The following is a 21,977-nucleotide window of genomic DNA, read 5'->3' as shown; positions in this document are numbered from 1 at the left end:
GCCGCGCGAAGATTGTGGTAGTCCTGCAAGAAAGGCAGAAGATCGAAGTAAGAACAAGAATAGCGAAGCTAAATCCACTAAGAAGTTCCAAGCCGCCTGCTCAGCAGCCGACTCGGAACTCGGGGACTACACCCAGTGGGTGCGCTGAAGGGCCCCCACGGAAGAAACCAAGATCAAGAAGAAGCAAGATAAGAAGACTAACCCGGATGGCCGCCCGCGTCGCAAGGAATTCGTCGGTGTATCGCCTCAGCGCCATAGCCTGGGCCTGGAGCCGGGTCCGGACGTCCTGCGCGGCCACGTTCATCACGGCCGTCCCTCCGCCCGGCGTCCACCCCGAGGTGGCGCTAGCCACCTCCACATCCTGGGCCAACAAGCTGGAGCCCGCGGCCGGCTGCGGCTCTGACGCAGCCTTCTGTGGCTCTGACGCAGCCTTCCCCGCGCGCCGGCTCGGCGGCGTCCGGACCGCCAGCTCAGTCCTCGCAGCCGGCTCGCCCCCCGCCGACTACGTACGTGGCAGATCAGGCCGGCCGCCTTGAGCCACCCCAGTCGACGGGGTCGGTACTGCCGCCCTCTCCAGGATGACGACGTCGTCATCCCTCTCCAGCCCCGGATGGTCACCGCCGGCTTCTTCTGGCGGGGGCTCCGGGGCCCCAGGCGCCGCGACGCGCAGTGGGGTGACCAACAAGGCCCCCTCCGCCATCGCCGCAGCCGCAGCCTCTGCTTGGGCCTTGGCTGCGGCGTCAGCGCGCGCCTTCGCCGCCTCCTCCTCCTGCGCCGCCTTGGCGGCGGCCGCCCTCCACGCCTCCGCCTCCCGCGCCTCCCGCTCCTGTCGCGCCTCCCGCGAGTTCCGCTCCGTCGCCGCCTGAAGATCGGCACGGGGGTCCACGCGGCGAGTGGTGCTCCCAGATCCTCCCGGCGACCCAACAACGGAGGCGGCAGCAGCCCGCTCGAGCGACAATGGAGCTCTGGTTGTTTGGAGAGAAGGACAAGAATTCAGGAGTTACCAGAGAAAAGAAAAAAAGAGTACGCGAAGGAGTATGTACTTACGCTGACACCGTCTGCGGTTGCTTCACCGCCTTGCGGAAGCGGGCCGCCTTCGCGGCGGCCTCCTCCCGCCTAGTCGCCGCTGCCCCGCCTCAGGGCTTCTTCGGCCGACTGCCGAACAAACCCTGCGTGGCACGACGCTTTTGCCCGCCGCCCCGAGCAGGCAGCGCAGCACAGGAACCCACGCCGTGGCCAGACGCCGGCTGACGGCGTGGGACGACTTCAGCCTCGTCGTCGTCCGGCCAGTCGTCGAAGCTGACTCCAAGCCTGGAGCCGCCTGCTTCGCCGCCGGCTTGGCCACCGCCCGCCTCAGTGTTGTCGTCCATAGCGGCCGCCCCCAAGTCGGGGTCCTCCAGATCGTGCTCCGTCCGATCGGGGACGAATTGGCGCTCCGCGTTCGACCCGCCTGCAGGCCAAAGAAGAGGGCTCTGTCGAGACAAGCCGACTAGTCAGAGTCAGCCAAGAGGAACTCGGCGATAAAACCAAGAAAAGAGGAAGAGACAAGGAGAACATACCGTGGGCGGCGGATTGGCTCGGCAATATGGCTCCTTGCCGAACTGCCACTCTACGGAGAGTTCGCAGTTCGCAAGGTAGTTCACCATATAGGCCACCTCGTCGTGCGGCATGTCTTTGGTACACATCCGGCTCGGATCGAGCTGGCCGCTCATCTGACAGATCAGATGAGGGCGCTCTAGAGCGGGAGTACCCGGCGCGTGACGAAGGCGGCCAGCAGGTCGGGCCCCGACAAGCCCTCCGACTGGATCATCACTCGCACTCGGGCGACGACTGCGTTTCCAGCCAGCGTCAGCGCCACGGCCCGGTAGGACCACTGGGGCCGCCTGACCGCCGGTGGGCCGGCTACGTAAGCCGGCAGATTGACGTAGTCGCCCCGCGGGGCGACGTTCTTCATGTAGAAGTATGACTTTTGCCATAGCTTCACCGACTGGATTAGCGTGATGATGGGAAGGGTTTGTCGGCAGCCACCCTCCGCATCGCGATGAAGGCGCCACTCTGAGCCGGCACGCCTTGCATGCGCGTGCCCAGCTGGGACTGGAAGAACTCCCCCCAGAGCTCGAGGGTAGGGAGGACGCCGAGGTAGCCTTCGCACAAGGTGACGAAGGCGGACAGCAGCACCACGGTGTTCGGGGGGAGGTGGTGCGACTGGAGTTGGTAGAACTCGAGCCAAGAGCGGAAGAAGGCGCTCACGGGCAGGCCGATGCCACGCAAGAAATGCGAGCGGAAGACTACCCGCTCGCCTTCCTGCGGCTCCGGCATAATCTCCTTCGCCAGCGCGAGACGGACCTCCACCTTGTCCACGCCGGGCAGCCGCCGCGTCTTGCGGAGGAATTCGACATGATCCTCGTGGACGTTGGAGCCGTCCCAATCCCCACCGTACTGCATCGTGGCGTAGGGCTGGCGAGAACGAGCGCGGTGGCGGAGGAGCGAGTGGTGGAACAGTGCGGCGGCGAGGCGCTGTTGCAAGAAAGGGCAGGAGGAAGAAGATGGTGGAAAGAGGAGGAGCATGCGAGAGCCTGCCGCTCTCCCCCTCCCCCTACTTAGCTTCGCAAGGTGAAGCCCGGGAGGTAGGGCGTGGGGTGAGACGTGGGATTAACTGCACCCACTCCCCCATGCCTCGCGATTATTACGCCCTAAAAGCGTGCCAAAACCGCCGCAGGAAGACGTGCGGGCGGCTTCGGGCCGCAGAGAATCCACGCCTGGGCCTGGGCGTGGGTGTGGCGGGCCCCCGACCTGTGGCGACGTCCCGTCGCGCGCGTGGGCTGGCAGGCTTTTTTGCCACGTGGTTCGCAGGCGGCAAGTGGCCGGCCCGCGGCCCGATGCGCGCGCTGGCCAGCTCCCGCCCTCCGACTCCCAAATTTTTTTCACCGAGACGGCGCCCCCAACCAAAGTCGGCTCCCAGCTGCCGGCTCGTGAAGATAGGAAGCTGATCGAGCTTCTCGACTCCCACCCAACCTCGAAGCCCAATCAGCTTCGGGGACTACTGTCGGAGTAAATAGCCACGGGTAGCCTAACCGACTACCCATGGTTCTTCAAAAATTATCAGGCCGATTGAGCCTTCAAGCGTTCGAAGCATTGGGCCAACTTCCCCTGGCCGACTACCGCAGGGGCCGGCTCTCCAAAGGCGACCCGGCCCCGGTGACCTCCCCCAAGATGGTTGCGAGATGGCCGACTCCAGGAAGCCGGCGCCAAGAGGACCGACTTCCAAGAGCCAGCCATGAAGCACGCCGACTCCACAGCCGGCCAAGACCGCACCCACCAAAACTACACCCACATAACGGTGACAAGACGGGGTGTGGCCACAGTGCGGCCCACTACCCCCGAAGCCCGAGACAGGCATGGCCACAGGACGCCGTACGGGTCAGCCATCTCCCGTCCGGCTCGGCACTGTAGCCATGCTGGCCTCGACGTCATCCGCGACAGACGTCAGTACGACCCACGGGCGGTGGGCCCCTTTAGCCAGAGAGAGGCGCGAAGGCGGCCCGGCCTCCCCCACTCGGCCAAGGGCGTAGCCGGCCCCTAGAAGCCGGCTACCCCCCTCCCTCGAAGCATGTGCCACATTAAGGAGACAAGACGAGGTAAGGCTACAGTGAGAGCCCTCGAGGCGGCACACTGTAGCCACGCTTACCTCGATGAAGCCCTCGTCATCAGGGGCGAGGCTACAGTAAGCAGCCGCCGACAGGACCCCTAGGCAGTGGGGTCGGCCTGTCGACCAAGAGGCCGGCAGCCGGCAGGACCCACCAGTCGGCGGAGAAGCCGGCGAGCGCAGACACTGACGACTGGGACCCGCGCCCAGCCGGATTACAATTGTACCCCCGGGGGGTAGGCCTATATAAACCCCCCGGGGCACCCATGCAAAGGGTTGGCTTCTTAGAGTTACACACACACCATATAGAGAGGGAAGTGAGAGCTAGCCTTGCTCTTCTTCTCCCTTGAACCCAACAGCTCTAGGAGCATTTGTAGCTACTCTTTCTGATCTAGTGATCATGCGGAGACCCCGCAGAGCAGGACTAGGGGTGTTATCTCCACGGAGAGCCCCAAACCTGGGTAAGATTCGCCGGCGTGCATGTCTTCGCCTCATCCCGTTTCCAGGCACCGGCGATGTCTTACTGGCACCCACCATGATAAGCCACCCGTTGGCATATGTCGCACCTACCACCCGACACAAATCCTAATCTCGATCTATGCCAACTCAACAAGTACCATTGGAGACACCTGTAGAGCACCTTTATAATCACCCAGTTACGTTGTGATGTTTGGTAGCACACAAAGTGTTCCTCCTGTATTTGGGACTTGCATAATCTCATAGTCATAGGAACATGTATAAGTCATGAAGAAAGCAATAGCAATATACTAAACGATCAAGTGCTAAGCTAACGGAATGGGTCAACTCAATCACATCATTCTCCAATGATGTGATCCCGTTAATCAAATGACAACTCATGTCTATGGCTAGGAAACTGAACCATCTTTGATTCAACGAGCTAGTCAAGTAGAGGCATACTAGTGACACTCTGTTTGTCTATGTATTCACACATGTACTAAATTTCTGGTTAATACAATTTTACCATGAATAATAAACATTTATCATGATATAAGGAAATATAAATAACAACTTTATTATTGCCTCTAGGGCATATTTCCTTCAGTCTCCCACTTGCACTAGAGTCAATAATCTAGATTACACAGTAATGATTCTAACACCCATGGAGTCTTGGTGCTAATCATGTTTTGCTCGTGAGAGAAGTTTAGTCAATGGGTCTGCAACATTCAGATCCGTATGTATCTTGCAAATCTCTATATCTCCCTCCTTAACTTGACCGTGGATGGAATTGAAGCGTCTCTTGATGTGCTTGCTTCTCTTGTGAAATATGGATTCTTTTGCCAAGGCAATTGCACCAGTATTGTCACAAAAGATTTTTATTAGATCCGATGCACTAGGTATGACACCTAGATCAGATATGAAATCCTTCATCTAGACTCCTTCATTTGCTGCTTCTGAAGCAGCTATGTACTCTGCTTCACACATAGATCCCGCCACGACGCTTTGCTTAGAACTGCACCAACTGACAGCTCCACCATTCAATATAAACACGTATCCGGTTTGTGACTTAAGAGACATCCGGATCAGTGTCAAAGCTTGCATCGACGTAACCATTTACGACGAGCTCTTTGTCACTGTCGGATGTGGGGTTCCGGCAAACCCTTAAGGTTCGAACACTGGGGTGCACGCGAAGTCTTTCCCTCCTACCGATCTATGCCCTAGCTCACTAAGATCTCGCGGACGAACTCGACGAACTCGCAACACAGAAAGACACGAGGTTTATACTGGTTCGGGCCACCGTTGTGGTGTAATACCCTACTCCAGTGTGGTGGTGGTGGATTGCCTCTAGGGCTGATGATGAATAGTACAAGGGAAGAATAGCCTCCTGAGGTTGAGGTGTTCTTGTGAGTAGGCTCTTGATCGGGTTGGATCAAGCTAAGATGAGATCAGATCCCGCTCTCCGTACTATGGTGGCTAGGTCTACTTATATAGGCCCTGGTCCTCTTCCCAGATATCGAGCGGGAAGGGAGCCAACAACGGCGGGCAAATTTAAAGGGGGACAACTAGTACAAGCTATCCTGACAAAAGTGGTCTTCGCCTGCGAAAAGCTCTAGTGGTGGCGCTGCCTTGGGCTCCACGATGACCTCCGTCTTGCCGTCCTTCTGGTCTTGGTCTCATTGCACCAATATAGCAACCTTTGCCTGATGCCTCGGTACTCCTCGTCTGCGCTGGCCTCCTTAGCACCAAAGAGTAAATAAGGACGCTGCGCGCGCTGGTACCTGCCTGGCGCCCGCCTGGTGTCGTGCGTCATGGCTCACGTCATGAGGGCCTCGTGAGGTTTGCACCGCCTTGATATCCCTGCTCCTCGTGAGCCTGCCTGGCTAGGCCACTCCAGAGGAGGTCTTGCATCGTCCGCCTCGCGAGGCTTGGACCCTCGCGAGGGTCTTGGATGCTTTGTTGATGAAGATGGGCCGTACGGCCTGCTGGCTTAACCGCGCTGTGGGCCGCAGGCAGGTAAGTCTGGGGACCCCCATTCCCAGAACGCCGACAGTAGCCCCCGGGCCCAAGGTGTGCTCGGGCTTGGCTTCGCGGCGAAGCCAAGGGTCAAGTTCGGAGCACCACGGGCCCCAAAAGCCTGCGGCCTCGGTTGACGCGTGGCGGTTGATTGGACATGGGCGTCTCCACTTCCCCACGCTGCCTCGGCAACTACACGACTTGAAAAGTCCCTGCGACATGCAAGGAAAACCATCATTACCTGCGATCGTGGGAGACGTAGGTTGGCCTTCTCTTGCTATAAATGGGGAGGGGGCGGAGCCCCCGTTGCCCATCTCTTCCTTGCTTGCTTGCTCCTTCCTCCTCGCTCCATCACTTGCAGTGACACCCATGGCACCACGAAGGAAGTTCTCCGCCGCTGAGAAGGGGAAGGCCCCTCGCGAGAGACCCGGCTCCCCGGCGCCCAAGTGCGGCCGCGGCCGCCGCGCAAGCATGCCGCGACCCCCACCGTGGCCCATTGTCGAGACGGCGCCACGACACGCGGAGTGGGTCATCCCAGCCATGGCGGTCCAGTTGATGAGGGGAGGCGTGCTATGGTGGCGCGGCCTCCTCGTCCGCGCTTCCACACGGCGGAGGTGTCGCCGGAGTTTGTCGTCTGGTCGGAGAACCCGGCCGGCAACTGGCTCCAACTTCCGCGCTTCTTCGCCGGCGAACTGCCGGCCTCTGGTCCAGGCGGACTCTGGCTGCAGGCGGATGGCTGCTGTAGCAAGGCCTCTTGGGTTGCGGTCGAGACTTCCGCCGCGGGCAACATAGCCCTGGCCCGTGGCTGGCAGACATTCGCCCGCGCGCGCGGCCTGGGCAGGCGGTGCACCCTCCAATTCAGGTATGATGGTGGATCGACCCTCTATGTGAGGGTGTTTGGGGAAGATGGTCATCGCGCCAGGTGCTGCCCCGAGGCGAATGACGGTGAGGAGGTACTCGGCCTTGGGGACGGTCGCGACGAGGACGAGGGCGAGCCTGCCCTCGGCGGCGATCGTGTCTCATCCAGCTACGGTGGCTCTTCTTCCGGCAACAGCTCCAGCAGTGGCGGCTATGACCAGCGGCCGCACCGCCGCGCCCGTTTTGAAGGCGGCAGTGGGTCGTCTCGTCGCCGCACCTCCGTGAAGCGTGAGGAAGGGTCTGGCTAGGCTCGGGGTAGCGCTAGGTGCCTGTCTTCGTGGATCGCTGCAACGCTACTTTTGTTTTACTCTTTTCCTGCATCAAGAATGAAACCAGTATGGGCCCAGGGGGGTGTGTATCGAACTATGGTTCCTCAGTTATAACAGTATGCGTGTTGTTCTCGTGCTGTGTCGTTATTTTGCGCAAAGATAACTTAACCTGGTATACTCAGGACGCCCTCTTCCTCGCGAGGCGTTTATTTCCTCGCATCCATCTTGCCTTGGTGGCCTGCATTCGCTCAGGAACTGCGAAGAACTCGTTCGGAAGTGCGTTAAAAGATTTGCCGTTCATCCTGGCCCTGACCTGGCGCTTTGTATCGCGGTACCCGAGGGGCACAGACTAGGAGAGGTGCGCCAGCTTTTGGGCTCGAACGAGGGTGGCTCGCGAGAAGGCAGAAAGGAGAAAAATGCTCGCGAGGGCACCTGCCTAGCCCCCTCGTCAGGCATACGAGAGAGAGAACACGAGAAAATTCGAGCCAGAAAAAATGCGGTGAGAGGCGAGGGAATCAAATCAGCAAGGAATGCCAAAGGCAAACTTTGATTAAGGAAAAGCGAGCCAACTATGGAAAGCAAATGAAAAGCCGCATCCGGCACCTAATCTAGTCTTCAAGTCTTCTCACCAGCGCGGAGCTAAGTGTTGTCCACTAGGCGTGGGAGGGAGCCCCAGGGCCTGAGGCCGGCGCTCCTGAGACTCTGGGGCGTGTACAGCCCCACTCATTATTACATGAGAGTGTCACAGGCGGCGATTCTTCACAGGCACCGGGCCTTCTTCACAGGCTCTAGGCGTTTCTTCTCAGGCTCTGGGCCTTGCTTCTCAGGCTCTGGGCCTTGCTTCATGGATAGAACTTCTGGAGGTGCTGGATGTTCCAGGCGTTCTAGATGGGTATCCCGTCCTGCGTCTCCAGGCGCGCTGCACCCGGCCTGGAGACATGGACGACCCTGAACGGGCCCTCCCACATGGGCAAAAGCTTGTGCAACCCTTCTCTGGAGAGGACCCGCCTCAGGATGAGGTCGCCCACCTCGAGCATCCTGGAGCGGATGTTGCGGCAGTGGTATCGCCGCAGTGCTTGTTGGTACCTTGCCGCCCTCAATGCGGCTTCACGACGGTGTTCCTCCCCCAGCACGAGATCCATCCCCCGCATGGCATCCTGCTGCGTTTCGTCGAATGCTAGGACCCGTGCGGAGCGATGCTTGACCTTGTGAGGAAGGACTACTTCAGCTCCGTAGACGAGGAAGAATGGAGTCTCGCCCGTTGGCTTGGTGGCGGTGGTTCGGATGGACCATAGCACGGACAGGAGCTCGTCGTGCCAGCCCCTGCCGCAGGCCTCCAGCTTCTTCTTGAAGGTCCTAGTCTTGAGGCCCCTCGGGACCTCCGCGTTAGCGCGTTCGGCCTGATCGTTACTCCTAGGGTGGGCCACCGAAGCGTAGCAGATCTGCGTTCCAAGGTTAGCACAGTAGGTTTTGAAGAGGTTGCTAGTAAACTGCGAACCGTTATCTGTCATGACGCGGTTGGGGACCCCGAAGTGGCTCACGAGGCCCTTGATGAACTTGACAGCAGAGCCAGCTGGAATGGTACGGACGGCTTCCACTTCCGCCACTTGGTGAACTTGTCGATGGCGACGTAGAGATAGCGGTAGCCCCCTGGCGCTCGGGGAATGGGCCTAGGATGTCCAGCCCTCAGACCGCAAACGGCCATGTGAGCGGGATGGTTTGGAGGCCCTGAGCAGGCTGATGGATTTGCTTGGCGTGGAATTGGCAAGCTTCACAGGACTTCACCAGCTCGGCTGCGTCATTGAGTGCTGGAGGCCAATAAAACCCACTGCGGAACACCTTGCCGACAAGGGTCCGTGACGACGAGTGGTGTCCGCAGTCACCGCCGTGAATGTCAATCAGCAACTCCCTTTCTTGATCGCTGGAGATGCAGCGTAGCGCGACATCGTTCGGTCGTTTCCTGTATAACTCGCCGTGTTGGATTCAGTATGCCGTGGCTTGCCGGGCCATGCGCTCCGCGTCCTCTTCCTTCTCCAGCAACGTCCCATGTATCAGGTACTCTTTGAATTCCTTGATCCAGCACTCCTCCTGGGGCTCAAGCGCCAAGAGCAGCCAAGCTCCTGAGGTCGGGCCACAGGCTGGGGCTCCCGTGGCCGGGGGCTGTGGGAGCTCCTCCCGAGGCTGAGTCATGCTTGAAAGAGGTGGTGTAGCTGATGGCTTGAAGAGCCGCTCTTCGAAGACGCCAGGCTCTTGCGGTTGCCGCTTGGATGCTCTCCTAGCGATGTCGTCGGCTTCCTTGTTGGTGCCCCGGGGCACGTGCTGCAGCTCCAGGCCCGAGAACTACTTTTCCATCTTGCGCACCTCCACGAGGTAGGCCTCCATGTGCTCGTCCTTCGGCTCGTACACCTTGTTGGAGAAGTTGACGAGGAGCTGCGAGTCACCTTTGACGGTGAGGCGCTTCACCCCTAGAGCCGCCGCAGCCTTCAGGCCAGCTATGAGGCCTTCGTATTCTGCGATGTTGTTGGAGACCTTCTCGCCATGCTGAAAACAGAGTTGCACGGTGTAGTAGAGCTTGTCCTGAGTGGGCGAGATGAGCACTGCTCCAGCCCCCGCGCCCTGGTGCGTGAAGGCGCCATCGAAATACATGACCCAGCCGTCTGGTGCCTCGCTTCCTGGGGAGGTGGACCGGTCTTCTCCTTCCTCAAGAGCCGGGGCATCTGTCCATTCTGCCACAAAATCGGCGAGCGTGGCTCCCTTGATGACCCTGGTAGTGCTGAACTCCAACTGAAATGCTTGCAACTCGATGTTCCACTCAGCGACCCTTCTGGCTGAGTTAGGGCTCCTGAGCACCCTCTCCAATGGGTAGGCTGAGACGACCTTGATGGGGTGGCCCTGGAAGTAGTGCCACAGCTTGTGCGAGGCCGCCAAGAGTGTGAGCAGGAGCTTTTGCGGCATGGGGTAGCGCCCCCTCGCGTCCCGCAGTACGGTGCTGACGAAGTATACCGGGTGCTCGACGTGGGCTGGCACACTGTCGAGGCTCGGGTCCTGCGGAGATTGTGGCATATCCTGAGGTGGTGGGTTTCCTGAGACCTGACCGTCCTCAGGAGCTTCTGCGAAGTTGCCCTGCTGAGCTTGGTCTTCCGCCGCTGATGGCTTTGCTGCGCCTTCCTGACCCCGCGCTGCATCAGCTCTGGCTTGGCGTGGCACACCCTTGTCTTGGCGCTCCTCCCGAACCGCCACCAGCGCCGCGCTGGCGGAGTATGGGGTGGCGGCAAGGTAAAGCACCAGAGGCTCGAGAGGCCGCGGTGCCACCATCACCGGGGGGCTAGTGAGGTTCTTGAGGTCTTGGAAGGCCCGGTCGGCCTTCGGGGTCCACTTGAACGGGCCCTTCTTCTTCATGAGCTTAAAGAAGCGTGAGGCGCGCTCGCCTAGCTTGGAGATGAAACGCCCTAACGCGGTCACCCGCCCTGCTAGCTTCTGCATCTCCTTGAGGGTCTGTGGTGGGCTCATGTCTTCGATGGCCTTGATCTTCTCCGGGTTCGCCTCGATCCCTCTGTGGGATACGGGGAACCCCGGTAGCTTGCCGGAGGGGACACCAAACACGCACTTCTCCGGGTTAAGCCTCAAGTTCACTTGGCGCAAGCTCTCGAAGGTCTCCTCCAAGTGTTGAATCAATGTCCTCGCCTCGCGAGATTTGACCACTATGTCATCAACATAGGCCTCATTGTTTCTGCCGAGCTGCCGCCCCAAGGCGATGTGCATCAATCATTGAAAGGTTGCGCCTGCGTTGCGCAGCCCGAAGGGCATGCAGGTGTAGCAGTACACCCCGCATGGTGTCAGGAAGGCTGTCTTCTCCACATCCTCCACCGCCATCTTGATTTGGTGGTATCCTGAGAATGCATCCAGGAAACATAGCAAATCGCACTCGGCGGTGGAGTCGACGATTTGATCGATGCACGGAAGCGGGAACGGATCTTGGGGGCACGCTTTGTTAAGGTTGGTAAAGTCGACGCACATCCGTTCCTTCCCGCCTTTCTTCGGTACTACGACGGGGTTCGCCAGCCATTCGGGGTGTCGAACTTCTTGGATGGTACCTGCCGCCTCCAGCTTGCGTGTCTCTTGGACGATGAAGGCCTGCTTCTCAGTGGACTGCCGTCTTGCTCGCTGCTTAACAGGGCGTACGTTGGGGCACACCCTTAGATGATGCTGGATTACCTCTCTCGGGACCCCTACCAGCTGATTGGGCTCCCACGCGAATATCTCCTTGTTCGCGCGCAAAAACCTCACCAAAGCTCCTTCTTGTCCCAGGTCAGGGCCGGTTCCTATGGTGAAGGTGGCTCTTGAAGACCCGTCCTCGTTGACCGGCACCTGCTTGGTCTCCTCCTTGTCTTGAGTGAACTGCTGCTTCTTCTTGGTGGGCGTGGTCTCCTTGGCCTCGGGCGTACCGGCGCCGGCTGGCTGTGCTGCTGCCGCGGTCTTGAAGGCGAGCCTGAGCGCCGTCACGGCCTCCTTAGTGTCCCCCTTGATGGTGAGGACGCCCTTGCTCCCTGGCATCTTCATGAGGTTGTAGGCCGGGTGAGTCGCCGCCAAGAACTGAGCGAGAGCCGGGTACCCAAGGATGGCATTGTACGGGAGACCGATGCGGGCGATGTCAAAGTCCACCAGCTCGGTGCGATAGTTGTCTCGCGTGCCAAAGGTGACTGTCGGTGTCAAAACCGGCGGATCTTGGGTAGGGGGTCCCGAACTGTGCGTCTAAGGTGGATGGTAACAGGAGGCGGGGGACACAATGTTTACCCAGGTTCGGGCCCTCTCGATGGAGGTAATACCCTACTTCCTGCTTGATTGATCTTGATGATATGAGTATTACAAGAGATGATCTACCACGAGATCGTAGAGGCTAAACCCTAGAAGCTAGCCTATGGTATGATTGTTGTTATCCTACGGACTAAACCCTCCGGTTTATATAGACACCGGAGGGGGCTAGGGTTACACAGAGTCGGTTACAAGGGAGGAGATCTACATATCCGTATTGCCAAGCTTGCCTTCCACGCCAAGGAGAGTCCCATCCGGACACGGGACGAAGTCTTCAATCTTGTATCTTCATAGTCCAATAGTCCGGCTAAAGTATATAGTCCGGCTGACGAGGACCCCCTAATCCAGGACTCCCTCAGTAGCCCCTGAACCAGGCTTCAATGACGATGAGTCCGGCGCGCAGATTGTCTTCGGCATTGCAAGGCGGGTTCCTCCTCCGAATATTCCGTAGAAGATTTTGAACACAAGGATAGTGTCCGACTCTGCAAAACAAATTCCACATACCACCGTAGAGAGAATAATATTTCCACAAATCTAATCTGCTGACAACTTTTCATAACGTGACATCACACCACGGTCTGGTCATTATCCGAACCGTTTCTCCCAGCCTGCCACTGCATGTTTCGCGAGGCGGTTTTATTGGCACGTCTTGTCGAACCAGAGATCGTGTCCCCCTTATCACGGGATTCTCATCAATACGGGTATGGGTAACCCAATCGTGCCTGTTGGTATGACTCCTCGATTTTAGGCAAGTTCCAAACGGCCACGCGGAGGATGCTTGATATTCACCCTCTTTATAAAGAGGCCAAGGCCTGCCCTCTTCTTCTCGCACTAAATCGAATCCTTCCCCCACCTTGAGCTCCAACACCCAAGGCTCGGGCTAGGCGCTTCGGACCTTCAATCATGTCCAGATCCAACCTTCAAGGTCGGTGGATGCCCTCCTCCATTACAGAGGAGGACATCAAGAAGCTAAGAGAAGCCAGGTATCTGACCGCCGAAATCTCGCACAGGCTGCCTGCTCGAGGGCAGGTCGTCCCCACTCCCAAGCCCAACGAGAGTGTCATATTCGTCTCCCACTTCCTCCGAGGGCTAGGCTTTAGTCTAGATCCCTTTGTTAGAGGGCTCATGTTCTATTACGGGCTTGATTTCCATGATCTGGCCCCAGATTCCATCCTTCACATCTCGTTGTTCATTGTCGTGTGTGAGGCCTTCCTCCACGTCACCCCACACTTCGGCTTATGGCTCAAGACCTTTAATGTGAAGCCGAAGATGATTAATGGGCGACACATAGAGTGCGGAGGTGCCATAATAAGCAAAGGCGCCGATGTACCATGGCCAAAGGGTTCCTTCCCGGAGGTGTCCAGCTTATGGCAACGGGAGTGGTTTTACATCACAGCTCCCCGAGGTACTAAGTGGGTAGCCGCCCCTACCTTCCGCTCGGGCCCCCCGCCACAACTGGCGTCATGGGTCAACAAGGGGCTGGACTGGGGGCCAGTAAATGATGTGCCGTCGCATCCGAGATCTCCTCGAGAGATATGTCAGCCTTGTCAAGGTAATGCAAGTCATGCTAGTTCGTCGAGTCCTGCCCTGCAAACGTCGACCTCTCCGTATGTGGGAGTTCAACCCGGAAGGACCGCGAACTATTCAGCAATTCTTCGGCATGACGCACGAAGAGATGTATGGATTGTACTTCGGATCATGAATAAAGTGTCCGGACATCACCGAGGATGCGGGTCTGAGCTGCAACCGTCCAGATACCCAAGTAAGTGGTCCTTCGGCCGAACATGCTGTCTCTTTATTTATCACAACATCATTATGAAAATTCGCTCTTTGACCAGGACTGGGTAAAAAAGGCAAAGATGATCAGGTGTTCGGCCCCCCTTCCCGAAGGCTCAACAGATCCAGTACTGGCCAGAATGCTTGAGCTCGCGCCTTATCAAGTGCCCTCAGGGGAAGATAAATGGGGGAATAAAGAAGCTGAAAGCGGGCCTCACTCATTACTCATCCAGACCGGGGGAATTAGTGCCTCCGCGAAGGAGGATAACCGGGGAGAAGAATCTAAAATTCCCTCTCCCCAGGGAAGGAAGAGGACCGCCTCTAAAGACTTGGAAATAATGGTTTCCAAACGAGGGAAGAAATCTCCGCCAGAGGGTCCTACCCCGGAGGGTATCCTTACCGCACAGTGACCGCAAGGGGATCAGCCCCCCACCGAGTTGTAAGTAGACAAAAGTACTTTATAGTAAACATATCCTACTTTATTTCCGAGGACAATAACCGAGACGTATGTCTTGTAGTTCGGATCATAGCCCTTCTCGACAAAGTTCGTCATCGGGGGATCTTCTTTCGGAGAAGATGGAGAGCGAAACACCTCCCCATGCCTCCCCGCCTCATGAGGCGGGCGACCCTGAGGTGTCGTCACGAAGGGTTTCTCCTGATCCGCCAAGGCCAGAAGGTAACCCTTCGGCCACCCGGAGTCCGGAGTATTCGGCTCCTAAGGGGAGCGATAAAAAGAGTCCGGGACTGTCCGGTGCACGACCTGACTCACTGCGGAATCTTCTGGAGCAAGCGGCTATCTTAGAAGCACACCGTACGTTAATGGGTACGGTAGTTGAGAAGATTTCATCCGCCGAAAGCGGGTTCATGAAGCTTTTATGAGCCTGCAGAGAGGCTTTGAGGTACGCAAAGTAATATGTATATTTTTGACGGTACCGCACACGCCAGGTGTGCCCTATGTAGATAGTAGCCCCTGAGACTCTGGTTGCTGTCGAAAACGGCAGCAAACAGAGGATCATAGTCCCAAGTAATAATCATGCCGCCTTCATGTGCATGTGGCTGAAGGTCCGGTGGCTAGCCAGACTGGTGAGTTTGCCGAACTGAAGCGGCAACTTGATGCAACAGATGCCGACATCGTGCTTGTAAACTGGCAGCTTGACGAGGCACAGGGTATGTATTCTCCGATGGTCCACATTTATTAAGAGGAGCATAATGCTAGTATCTATAATATGTTGTGACTGCAGATGGAGCTGCCGCCGTGGAGACCCTTCGGGCGGAACTTGCTCGAGCCAAGGAACAAGCCAGGAGGAGTGATGCGGCCGCCCTAAAGGCGGTCGAAGAGTTAAAAGCCGAACAGACTGTGCATTGCGAGAGCAAAGAGAAAATAGCCAAGATGGCTGTTGAGCTGAAAGGCGCCGCCGACCATTATGAGCTTCTCGAAAGGGAAAGTCAAACAAAGACGGCGGACCTGGAGAAAGCCATGGTAGCAGCTAAGGAAACCCGCTCTAAAATCAGAGCGGCGAAGGAGGAGCTATGTCAAGCCAGAAATATCACGGCTGGGAAGCCCTTTTTGTTGCGGACGAAGTTCGGAGATCCTAAGTATGCCCTTCTGGATCAATTATGGAGTTCTGCGGACGCGTACCTGGATTTGGCAGCGAGTGCTGCTGATGCGACCAAGTTTTTCGAAGATCAAAAAGATAACAAAGTGGAAAAGTTGTTCTGGTCGCAGTTCCATGCTCAAGCACGTCCGCTACTGTTACATGAGCAAATGGCCGAGTGGGCCAAGCTCCATAGGTTGTCCGGGCTTGCATGAGGTCTGTCGTGGATCGTCTCTGGCCGGAAGGACCAAGGCCGAATAGTTATTTTGGTCTTGTGCAACAATTCCTTGGTGTTGTGCCGCATATTGACGCTATAAAGAGGTCGGCGTGCATAGAGGGTGTGCGGATGGCTCTTGCCCGTGTCAAGACATACTGGGCGGAGATGGAGGCCACCACGATTGCAACCCAGAATTCGGCCGTAGGCCAGGTTTCTGTCGAGCACTATTTTGAAGAAGTCCTGGAAGGTGCTCGTTTGATAGAGGCTCAGTGCTCGAAGAGTGTCATGTTCTAGTGACATGTATCTCGATTGTAATAACAATGCTATTTGAATTATAAAGGCTGTGTTTATACTTTTGCCTGAAAGTATTATAGTGCCTCCTTTGCGGCCGTTTATGTATATATGTATATAACCTGAAAGTTTCCAGTCGTCGGCTTCAGCCCCCACGCATATAATGCAGGGGTGTTCGCAAGAGCGCGTGTTCACACTTGATCCAACATCTTGGTCCATTAAGGAGGTGGTAGTGCGGCGAACGAGGCAATCAGACTATATTGCTTTAACACTTTCGCTTAACCATAGGAGTTTGACAGTGGGGCTACTATATAGCCCCTGGTACTTCCGCGCTCATCCGAGTACGGGGCGCGTACATACATGACTGGGAAAACCGGCCCTTCGTCAATGCGGAGGAATCCCGAAGATTCCACTAAGTCATCGAGTGGTTGACCAGTCTCGCGCTTTATCATGACAGTCAGTTTTCGGCTTTCTCTACTGAGGTGCTCATCCAGATGAACCAGGGCACAATCGCAGTAGTTCTCCCGGTGCCACCTTAGCTGATAGAGCGGAACGTAAGGTAGCAAAACGCGGGAGCCGGGCAAACCCAACATTTGACCAAAGACATGATTCGGAGCTGATGCATATAAGGCCAAACTCGCGACGCCGAACACTCCCGAAGGTATTCGGTCTTTATAACATATACCGGGCTGAGTAACGCCCTTGATAATGAACCCCGAGTGTCCAGGTACGTGCATTATTCTGACATGGCGAAATGCCAATAACGTCAGCATCCTTCTCGGTTATAGTGAGTATCCGGAGGATGTGAAGCAACAAAAGACAGTAAAAAAGGTTTACACAGGGTCTTAATCTAAAAAGAAACCTTTGAGCGGGGCCCTGCTGCATGTCTGCGCCTGTGTCTCCGTTGTGCCGTATCCTGGAAGGGTGTAGCATGATTATCATCTGTAAAAGAGAAGAACTTAGGTGAAAGTTGTCGTGCGAAAAATTGGTTATTCTCAATAATCCATTAAAATTCAAGATAAGTAAGGTCGGGCCGAACTAGTGCTTTTTACATGCGGGAAGCCCCTGGTACCGCCTATGGGGGTATATCCATCGAACCAATCTCAGGTTTATCTAAGCTGTTACAGCTAGTGATGCGCCGGACTCGTGTAGCCGTGCCCGCGGTCTTGACGACCGATCATTTATTCTAGTTGGAGAGGCCGTTTAGTGTTCGGCTACTAAAGCCACCGCGCGTTCTTCCGCATGTAAGGAACGCTCAACATTTCCGCTAACTGTGATGATGCCACGTGGACCGGGCATCTTAAGCTTAAGAGAAGCGTAATGCGGTACTGCATTAAAATGAGCAAACGCTGCTCTTCCGAGTAGTGCTTGATAGCCGCTTCGGAATGGAGCGATGTCGAAGGTTAACTTTTCACTTCGGAAGTTGTCGGGAGAACCGAATACAACCTCTAGTACTAGAGAGCCCGTACAGCGGGCCTCTGTGCCTGGTATTACTCCTTTAAAGGTAGTATTGTTTTGGCTGATTCTTATCGGGTCTATCCCCATTTTGCGGACTGTGTCCTAATATATCAGATTAAGACCACTGCCGCCGTCCATGAGGATTTGGGTGAGATGGTATCCGCCGATAATTGGGTCTAGCACCAAGGCAGCCAATCCTCCGTGTTGGATACTTGTCAGGTCATCCGTGCGATCAAAAGCGATCGGGCAGGCCGACCAAGGGTTGAACTTAGGGGTGACGGGCTCTACGGCGCATATGTCTCGGAGTGCATGTTTGCTCCTTCTTTTTGTTACGTGAATCATGTTCACTGTTTTGACCTCTGGTGGGAATTTTTTCTGTCCCCCAGTGTTTTGCTGGCGAGGCTCATCCTCGTCTTCACTTGGTGTATCCCTCCCCTTGTGTTCGGCGTTTAGCTTGTCGGCCTGCTTGAAGACCCAGCATTCTCTGTGGGTGTGATTTGCAGGTTTATCGGAGGTGCCATGAATCTGACATAATTTGTCTAGAATCTTGTTTAGGCTGGACGGTCCATCTCTGTTGCCTTTGAAAGGCTTTTTCCGCTGACCGGGTCGAGAGCCCCTAAATACGGCGTTTACCGCCATGTTGTCTGGGCTGTCTTCGTTATTTCGACGCTTGCTTTTACTGCGTCGTGGTTTTCCATTGCCGTCCCTGACTTCATATGTGCCTGGGTCGCTGGTGCTACTAAGGACCAGCCAGCTATCTTCGCCCGCGCAAAAGCGGGTCATGAGGCTTGTTAGGGCTGCCATTGTCCTTGGCTTTTCTTGGCCGAGGTGTCTGGCGAGCCATTCGTCTCGGACGCCGTGTTTGAAAGCTGCTAAGGCTTCAGCGTCCGGGCAATCGACGATTTGATTCTTCTTAGTAAGAAATCTGTTCCAAAGCTTTCGGGCGGACTCTCCGGGCTGTTGAATTATATGACTTAAATCGTCTGCGTCCAGAGGTCGGACATAGGTCCCTTGAAAGTTAGCCCTAAAAGCATCCTCATGCTCCTCCCAACTTCCAATTGAATTTTCAGGGAGGCTCTTCACCTAGTGCCGAGCTGGTCCCTTCAACTTGAGGGGCAAATATTTGATGGCGTGGAGGTCATCTCCGCGAGCCATATGGATGTGAAGGATAAAGTCCTCAATCCAGACCCCAGGGTCTGTTGTTCCGTCGTATGCCTCTATGTTCACGGGTTTGAATCCCTCTAGGAATTCATGATCCAGTACCTCATCGGTGAAGCATAGGGGGTGTGCGGCACCCCTGCATTTGGATATGTCGTGGCGTTCTGACGGTTGCAGTGTTTGCTTTTGATTCTGCGCTGGAGCGCGCTTCCTAGATCCGTAGATGGATCTGGTCATGCCGGCTTTTTGATGCAAGTCCTCACGTGAATCGTGTGCTGACTTATGTGCTGCCTCGTTAGCTGCTCTATCGCGGCCACGAGGTGGTCGATCCAACCGGTCGGCCGTTTTATTCTTCGGTTGTGTAGGCTCTAAGGCCTCGTCATCGAATTCAGGCAGTAGCTTGCGCTTTGGGTAACTCTTTCTGTGGCGACTGCCATCGTACTTTTCAGCAGTGTCCAGCACTTTGTTCCATCTACTGATGAGTGTATTTTGTGCGGTCTTAAGCCTTTGTTTCTGCTTCTTGAGACTCCTCGCGGTGGCAATAAGCCTTCTGTGGAGGTTCTCTTATTCCAAGTTCCTTTCTGGGATGATATGTATATCGTCATCCGGACTACTCTCCTCTCCAGAGACAGGTTGATGATTTCTACCCTTAGCGTCGCTGTGGTCGGACAGTGGCTCCGTACTGTGTTCGCCGTCCGCTGGCTCGTCCTGCTCTGTTGCCTTGGAATCGGCTGCTACCTCTTGAGCACTGCGTTGGTTTTCCCTTGAAGAGGAAAGGGTGATGAAGCAAAGTAGCGTAAGTATTTCCCTCAGTTTTTGAGAACCAAGGTATCAATCCAGTAGGAGGCTACGCGCGAGTCCCTCGCTCCTACACAAAACAAATAAATCCTCGCAACCAACGCGATAAGGGTTGTCAATCCCTACACGGTCACTTACGAGAGTGAGATTTGATAGATATGAGAGGATAATATTTTTGGTATTTTTATGATAAAGATGCAAAGTAAAATAAAGGCAAAGTAAAAAGCAAAGGAAATAACTATGTGTTGGAAGATTTATATGATGAAGATAGACCCGGGGGCCATAGGTTTCACTAGTGGCTTCTCTCGAGAGCATAAGTATTTTACGGTGGGTGAACAAATTACTATTGAGCAATTGACAGAATTGAGCATAGTTATGAGAATATCTAGGTATGATCATGTATATAGGCATCATGTCCGAGACAAGTAGACCGACTCCTGCCTGCATCTACTACTATTACTCCACACATCGACCGCTATCCAGCATGCATCTAGAGTATTAAGTTCATAAGAACAGAGTAACGCCTTAAGCAAGATGACATGATGTAGAGGGCTAAATTCATGCAATATGATAAAAAACCCATCTTGTTATCCTCGATGGCAACAATATAATACGTGCCTTGCTGCCCCTACTGTCATTGGGAAAGGACACCACAAGATTGAACCCAAAGCTAAGCACTTCTCCCATTGCAAGAAATATCAATCTAGTAGGCCAAACCAAACTGATAATTCGAAGAGACTTGCAAAGATAACCAATCATACATAAAAGATTTCAGAAGATTCAAATATTTTTCATAGATAAACTTGATCATAAACCCACAATTCATCGGTATCAACAAACACACCGCAAAAGAAGATTACATCGAATAGATCTCCACGAGAGAGGGGGAGAACATTGTATTGAGATCCAAAAAGAGAGAAGAAGCCATCTAGCTACTAACTATGGACCCGAAGGTCTGAGGTAAACTACTCACACTTCATCGGAGAGGCTATGGTGTTGATGTAGAAGCCCTCCGTGATCGATGCCCCCTCCGGCGGAGCTCCGAAACAGGCCCCAAGATAGGATCTCGTGGGTACAGAAGGTTGCGGCGGTGGAACTAGGTTTTTGGCTCAGTATCTGATCGTTTGGGGGTACGTAGGTATATATAGGAGGAAGGAGTACATCGGTGGAGCAACATGGGGCCCATGAGGGTGGAGGGCGCGCCTGGGGGGGTAGGCGCGCCCTCCTACCTCATGGCTTCCTCGAAGCTTCCTTGACTTAGGGTCCAAGTCTCCTGGATCATGTTCGTTCCAAAAATCACGTTCCCGAAGGTTTCATTCCGTTTGGACTCCGTTTGATATTCTTTTTCTTCGAAACTCTGAAATAGGCAAAAACAGCAATTCTGGGCTGGGCCTCCGGTTAATAGGTTAGTCCCAAAAATAATATAAAAGTGAATAATAAAGCCCAATAATGTCCAAAACAGAAGATAATATAGCATGGAGCAATCAAAAATTATAGATACGTTGGAGACGTATCAAGCATCCCCAAGCTTAATTCCTTCTCGTCCTCGAGTAGGTAAATGATAAAAACAGAATTTTTGATGCAGAATGCTACTAGGCATAATTTCAATGTAATTCTTTTTACTTGTGGTATGAATATTCAGATCCAAAAGATTCAAGACAAAAGTTTAAAATTGACATAAAAATAATAATACTTCAAGCATACTAACTTAGCAATTATGCCTTCTCAGAATAACATGGCCAAAGAAAGTTCATCCCTACAAAATCGTATAGTTTAGTCATGCTCCATTTTCGTCACACAAGAATGCTCTCATCATGCACAACCCCGATGACAAGCCAAGAAATTGTTTCATACTTAGTAATCTCAAACTTTGTAAACCTTCACGCAATACATGAGCGTGAGCCTTGGATATAGCACTATGGGTGGAATAGAATATGATGATGGGGGTTATGTGGAGAAGACAAATGAGGATAAAGTCTCACATCAACGAGGCTAATCAATGAGCTATGGAGATGCCCATCGATTGATGTTAATGCAAGGAGTAGGGATTGCCATGCAACGGATGCACTAGAGCTATAAATATATGAAAGCTCAACAAAAGAAACTAAGTGTGTGTGCATCCAACTTGCTTGCTCACGAAGACCTAGGGCACTTGAGGAGGCCCATTGTTGGAATATACAAGCCAAGTTCTATAATGAAAAATTCCCACTAGTATATGAAAGTGACAAAACAAGAGACTCTCTATCATGAAGATTATGGTGCTACTTTGAAGCACAAGTGTGGAAAAAAGGATAGTAGCATTGTCCCTTTTTATTTATTTTTTTGGGCCTTCTTTTTTTGCCTTTTTTGGGACAATGCTCTATTAAATGATGATCATCACACTTCTATTTATTTACAACTCAATGATTACAACTTGATACTAGAACAAAGTATGACTCTATATGAATGCCTCCGGCGGTGTACCGGGATGCAATGAACCAAGAGTGACATGTATGAAAGAATTATGAACGGTGGCTTTGCCACAAATACTATGTCAACTACATGATCATGCAAAGCAATATGACAAT

This window comes from Triticum aestivum, chromosome 6D (assembly GCF_018294505.1).
Source record: "Triticum aestivum cultivar Chinese Spring chromosome 6D, IWGSC CS RefSeq v2.1, whole genome shotgun sequence".
Classification (NCBI taxonomy): domain Eukaryota; kingdom Viridiplantae; phylum Streptophyta; class Magnoliopsida; order Poales; family Poaceae; genus Triticum; species Triticum aestivum.
The sequence above is the reverse complement of the archived record's forward strand: the minus strand, read 5'-3'. Positions refer to the sequence as shown.